Genomic DNA, 6,763 nt, shown 5'->3' with positions numbered 1-6,763 from the left:
ATCATCAAGACACGGCACCCTAAGGAATCATCATCAAAACATCAACCACTAATAAGACAGTTACACGCGTGAGAAGACAGACTTTCGTTGGTGACCGGGTTACACTTATTAGAGCGATGGCACCCACGCGCTCACACACGCACCAGCAAACACGCACACACAGAATGAAGGAGTAATGTTTAAAAGCGGACTTCCCTGTCCGTGGGCAGCGAGACCCCGTTGTCTCGCTGCGGAGCGAGACCTCACTTCATTCACCCACACAGCAAAAGTACACCGTAATGGATCCGCCCCGGAGTCCACCATCCGGAGGCCATCCTCCGGAACGGATCCGGTAAACGGGGCCGTATCGGCGTCCACTTGCACGCCGCCTATCATCCGACGCGGAGGCGTGGTGCGGAGTCAAAAGGGACCCGTTTGTCACCCGCAACGGGTCCGCGTGCAGAAGCGTACCTCCGCAGTGAGCCCGGTTCGGAGGCGCGACATCCGATGCGGACTCATTACGTGTCCACTTATTGCATCCGTCACGGTTCCACTACTTTTTATCAGTTACGGACCCATTCCGGACTCATAGATGTTCCGGGCCGGGACCATTTTGGATCCGTGCTCATAAAGTTACTTTCTTATTATGCTATAATCCCAATAAACGAACACTAAACCAGTTAACCGTTACAAACAGCATTTAGATTTAATTCTACAGATAACACAGACCTGGCCTAGACACCGTTTAAATAAGATCCCGAAAAAAACACAACCTGACGAAGAACTTCACTCATCATGATTTTTTATTTATCTTGACATTATTTTTCTGTCTCACTGTCATGTTGAACAATCGCGTGTCGTGGCTGCCTTCTCTTCCTTCCCTCATCAGTCGACGGGGAAACATCACATCAGCGCTCCGATCTGAAAAGGCAACACAGAGCTAAACTTAGAGCTTTCATTTACATTTCGTAAGATGACAATCAGACATTGCATTGCATATGGAATGGCCAACGCTCTTTCACATCTCTATCCCGTGACAGTAATGATGTTGAATATTATAAGATGTACAATGTCCTACTTACTCTTGGTCGTAAAAGCCGGGAGGCAGGCGGGCATCACTGTAGCAGGGTGGATTACAGCCGGCTAGCCCTGTCCGACCCAGAGGTATTTCCACCTGTTTACTGTTGCACAAGATTAAGAACAAATTCAGATATTTGTAGCCCAACCACGGACATCTGTATCAAACTATGAGCCCAGCTACTTCATTCATTCACCAATGATGGACAGCATATGGGACGAGGGCGCAGTTCATGGCCATCCATTAATTGCTAATAAATAATTAGCCTGGATTTCGTTAACGTGAGGAAAACATGATGCCACCGCTTTAGGATTTGTGCCGTTAAAAACACAGTTGGTGCCAAACCTGTTGAGAGCATCACCAATCCGTGTAAAAGTGTACCACGAGCCAAATTCATACCAATATAGCCGTTTCATAAGAGTATTTGAACACTTAGACCTACGTTTAACTTTACAAAAGTTTGCTTCAGTCAACCGGTTTGCTAGTAGCTGGCTAGCAAGCTAACGTAAACAAGGCTGTTAAAATGGGCACAATGTAGATAATTTTTATTCAACTGCACTTCCTCCATGTATCGGATGGCATCATATTTTAACAGCATTTAGGAAATACTACAATAGCCAATGTAGTTCTCCATGTCTTTGAATGAATGAACTAGCTGTCTCGTTTTGAAAACAACTAGGGTTAACATACACTTTTTAAAGTCATAAAACAAAATCCTACGAAATATCAATAAGCATTGATAGTATAAAAGCTTCAGATATACTTTTTGTACCTTTGTGTATCACCTAATATAAATAAATCAATACTTACTGGAGAGCGCTGTTCGGTCGTGTCTGCCCCAACAAAAACTGTACCAACGTCCGTTAGATTTTACAGCGCGTCCGCGTTTGTGAATCAGATATGGATGCGATTATGGTCCGCGTTTTGACAGTAGAATTTGGGGCGGCGCACGGTGGCGACCCTGATCCACCAAGTGGAACCCAAAGGAATGTGACAGTGACACGGATGTGGTGACTTGAACGCGGCTCCGCATCGGAGTCCTCTGCTGTGTGGGCAGTCAGTCCGTCCGTCCCTTAATCATAAGCGAGCCCTCGGCCCGCTGGGATTCTTGGATAAGGAACGAGCGCAGTCCATCAAGCTGGCTATTCAGCCGGGTTTGGAGTGGCCTGGCAGTGAGGCAACCCGCTGGGTCCGGCTACTCTGTCGTGGCCCTGGCTATCTAAGCATTTCCCCCCACTATCTTACTCCGGGTCACTAAGTGGTCCCCGGTGTCTTCAGCGCCGGCGGTCCTAAACAACCGCGAACGCCACAAAACGTTCCCCACACTTGGACCCAGCAGCCCCAACTGCTTCTGTCTCTCGGCCTCTCGCGAATGCGCCCCAAGACCGCCATGGCTTTCTTGGCACGCCAAGTAATCAGACTCATTGTCAACAGGTGAGCGGGGCAGTGCGATAATTGGGGAAGCGAGCGCAGCCATGTCCATTACTCGCACCCATTAGTTCACATCACAATATATATATATTTATTTATTTTTCTCTCTATTAGGGAGGGACAGGGGTGGAAAAGTAACTTTTTACTTTTACTCAATATTGTACTTGAGTAGCTTTTATGAATACTTTGTACTTTTTAAGTAATTTTTTAAATTAATACTTTTACTTGTACTTGAGTACATTTTGACCCAAGTACTTTACTCAATTACACTGGAACCTGGCCTGAGTACTGAGTAAAAAAAATTGACTGAGAGACAAAATGCCATGCACAATAATGCCACAATCCGCCAGAAATGAAAGATTGTGCAGGATGGCACACAGCATTTCCACTATTTTACTATCTTGTATCAATGTATTGGATGATGGCTGGTGCCAAGCAAGAGATAGAGGTTATGGAGGACGATATTCAAGAAAAATAAACATGACATTCTCAAGAGGAAAGCTAATTAAAAGTAACTAAGTACTTTTTACTCAAATTACATTTTAAGTGAAGTACTTTTTACTTTTACTTGAGTAGATTTTTAGATGGGTACTTTTACTTGTACTTGAGTAGAATTTAGGCAAAGTAAAGATACTTTTACTTGAGTACACATTTTCTGTACTCTTTCCACCTCTGGGGAGGGAGGTGAAGACAACTAATATAAACGTGGCATTTATCAGCAGACAGTCTGTTCCTTTTTCTTTTTTTTCTTTTGAATGTCTCTGCTCTGTCAGCCTGTGCCTGTTTGTGTGTGTGAATGTGCGAGTGAGTGTGTGTGTTGCTCTTCCATCCTACCCCTCTCTTCCATCTCTTCTTGCCTTTGGAATGACCATGGGTAAAGGTTTATTTGTTATCCATTTAAACATCAGGAGTCTACCTCGTAAAATTGATTTGCTTCGAGCATGGCTTGTTTATAATAAACCTGCCATAATTACTCTTTCTGAAACATGGTTAAATAGTAGTATAGGGGATGCTGAAATAAGTCTTGATGGTTATATTTTATATAGAGAAGACAGGGGTAGTCGTGGGGGAGGTGTAGCCACCTATATCTCCTCCAGTCTATCTTCTGAACTTATTGCTCCAAGTGTCGGACCTTTGAACTTTGAATGTCTCTTTGTTAAAGTAAGTTTACATCAGAACAAACGGTTAATTATTGGTAACATCTATAGACCCCCTAACTCTCCATCAGACTCAACTGTTAATATTCTCACTACTATTAATTCTTTAAATTGCTCTGATGAAATGATGGTCCTGGGTGACTTTAACAGTAATTGGCTTGACAGATCTTCATTAAAGGAGAGGACTCAGTTTGAAAGCCTTAATCTCACTCAATTAATAAAAGAGCCCACAAGAATAGCTGGGAGCTCCAAGTCTCTCCTTGACTGGATTCTGGTCACCCACCCTAACAGAATTGCTAACTCTGGTGTCCTCCCTGACTGTTTTAGCGACCATTCCATTATTTTTTGTGTTTGGAAAATTAGATTACCTCGTCTGCCACCGAAAGTAATTCAGGTAAGGCAATATCATCACTTTAACGCTGAGGCGTTCATCCAAGATCTACTAAACATTAACTGGCATCGATTTGAATTAATCCCTTATGTTGAAGATGCATGGAATTTCTTTTACACAGAGGTGCTGAAAGTCATAGACAAACATGCTCCATTGGCATCGGTTAAGGTGAAAGGCCGTCATCTCCCATGGATCTCTGGTGACTTAATCCATCTTTTTAAGCAAAGGGACAAGGCTTGGGAGCGTTATCATACAACAAAAAACGTAGAACATTTGACAGAATATAAGCGATTAAGAAATATTTGTACAGTTAAAACAAGAAACGCTAAATCTGATTATTACAAAAATTCCTTATCTAACAACTTCACGAATCCCAAACAGTTCTGGAAAAAGCTTAATGGTCTTCTGAACAAATCTTCTGTGAACTCCCCTCAAAAGCTCAGGCTTGATGATAATAATATTATTACTGACCCCATCTCTGTAGCTGATGCTTTTAATCAGCATTTTTCCTCTGTCTGTAGGTTACGCCCATCTGACTTCTCTTACTCAAACCATGTTAACAGCACTAAGCGCATACGACTTTGTTGCGAGCGTCGACGTTGCGCAAGGAACGTCAGCGAGAACTTGTTGTCACGATGTGGGTGTTATTAAATACAGCGCATTTAAAGTCGGCCACAAATATGAACGAGACGATGAGCTCGCACCGGTTTGCTCTACTAACACACCACGTGTGAGGAGTGGGGGGACAGGCAGTGAGGAGGAGCTGAAGTGGGGACCTGCGCAAACTTGTGTAGAGGTGTGAGACAAGACCCATATACACACGTGAGTGAGTTGTTGACCAACCAGTTCATGGGCGCGTGACCTCGGAGGCAGTCCGCCGACGAGCGTTGAAGGGGATAAGCAACTGCAGAGGTTGCAAGATCTGACTGCAGCCGCATTCATCCCGCGATAGTTTTACACCATGTGACATGTCACCTCGTCAACGCAACGTCGACGAAATTTCGAAGTTTGACAGGAAATCTAACCGTCATGCAGCATTTTCCATCCAGGGTGCATTGCTGTCTAAATGCGCATATATGCGTTGACACATCTCGAATGCACCTACTGTGTCTAACCGCTCCTTCTCCTTTTCTACAATACTCCCAACTGAGGTACAACAATCTATTGCTGAAATTAAATCGGGTAGCAGTACGGGTCCAGATGGTCTTGAGATTAAGTTTTTTAAAATGGCTTCTCATGTCTTATCATATCCATTATGTGACTTATTTAATTTGTCTTTATCTACTTGCACTGTTCCAATCATGTGGAAGTGTGCTAAGGTAATACCTCTACACAAAAGTGGTGATCCACTTGAATCTAATAATTATAGACCAATCTCTATCATTAGTAATGTTGCTAAAATATTTGAAAAAATTATATTCAAGAGACTGTTCAATTATATCAATGAGTCTTCAATTCTATCACCATGTCAGTCAGGTTTCAGACCCAATTTTTCCACTACTACTGTACTGACTAAATTTGTTAATGATGTTACATCATCTTTGGATGTCAATATGCCTACTGGAGCCATTTTCATTGACCTCACCAAGGCTTTTGATTTGGTTGACCATTATCTTCTTCTAGATAAATTACATGCTATTGGTCTGTCTGAGCAATCTATGTTTTGGTTTAATTCATATCTGCATTATAGACGTCAGTGCGTATCAGTCAGTGGTGCCCTCTCTCAGTTTATGGTTATGGAACAGGGAGTTCCACAAGGTTCTTGCTTAGGCCCTCTTTTATTTTCTATTTTTATTAATGACCTTCCACAAATGTGTGGTGACTGTCAAACTCTACTTTATGCAGATGATACAGTTATATACACCTCGAAGCGTGATATTTGTTCAATTCAATCCTCTCTTCAAACTGATTTTGATATTGTGCAAAAATGGTTCTTGAATAATGGGTTAATACTCAACAAACTTAAGTCTCATAGTATGTTATTTTCCATTAATTCAGGTCAACACACTCAAGCAAATAGTTTAATGATTAAATTCTTAGATGGTACAGTTATGGAAAGTGTAGATGAATTCAAATATCTGGGTCTATGGTTGGACTCACATCTTTCTTTTAGGCCTCACATTGACTCAATTGTTAAAAAGATCAACTTTAATTTAAGACAGCTTTATCGCTCAATTAATTGCTTCACTCAAGATACACGATTAAAAATTGTTACCCAACTTTTATTTCCTATCATTGACTATGCGGACACTGTGTACATGAACACAACTCAATCCAATCTTAAATCTCTTACTGTTGTATATAATAGCATATGCAGATTTGTCTTGAGGTGCCCATTCTTGACCCATCACTGCGATATGTATCAGAGAATGAATATTCTATCTCCATCGGCCAGACGACGGTTTCACTGGTTTCAGTTCATTTATAAATGCAAATTTTTCAATTATCCTCTTTATTTAAGACAGTACTTAATCTATTATAGCTCATTATATGCCTTAAGACACCATGATCATGTTTTCTTTTCTGTTCCAAGAATTTCCAAAGAGATTGGACGACGTGCATTTCAGTTCAAAGCCCCTTCTGATTGTGTACTGGCCTCGCTAAACGTTTGCTTGTTCAGCTATCCAGTGCGTAAACAGCCAGGAAAGGCAAACAATAAAGGAAACATCTCAATCCTCTATTTCTCCTCTCCTTTATTACTCTTCACCACCGGGTAATATTTTATGC

General features: G+C 41.9%; 1 long non-coding RNA gene across 1 annotated transcript; it reads right to left on the bottom strand.

Moving 5' to 3' along the window:
* Window positions 1-764: 764 nt before the first annotated feature.
* On the bottom strand, window positions 765-2,110 carry LOC134457663 (uncharacterized). The gene is made up of 3 exons (XR_010036471.1): window positions 1,868-2,110; window positions 1,062-1,160; window positions 765-900 (listed from the first exon to the last, which is right to left on the bottom strand). It is a non-coding gene; the product is annotated as an uncharacterized LOC134457663 (long non-coding RNA).
* Window positions 2,111-6,763: the final 4,653 nt, after the last annotated feature.

Source organism: Engraulis encrasicolus, chromosome 10, assembly GCF_034702125.1.
Source record: "Engraulis encrasicolus isolate BLACKSEA-1 chromosome 10, IST_EnEncr_1.0, whole genome shotgun sequence".
Taxonomy (NCBI): domain Eukaryota; kingdom Metazoa; phylum Chordata; class Actinopteri; order Clupeiformes; family Engraulidae; genus Engraulis; species Engraulis encrasicolus.
Note: the sequence above shows the minus strand (reverse complement) of the source record. Positions and strands in the feature narration are given on the sequence as shown.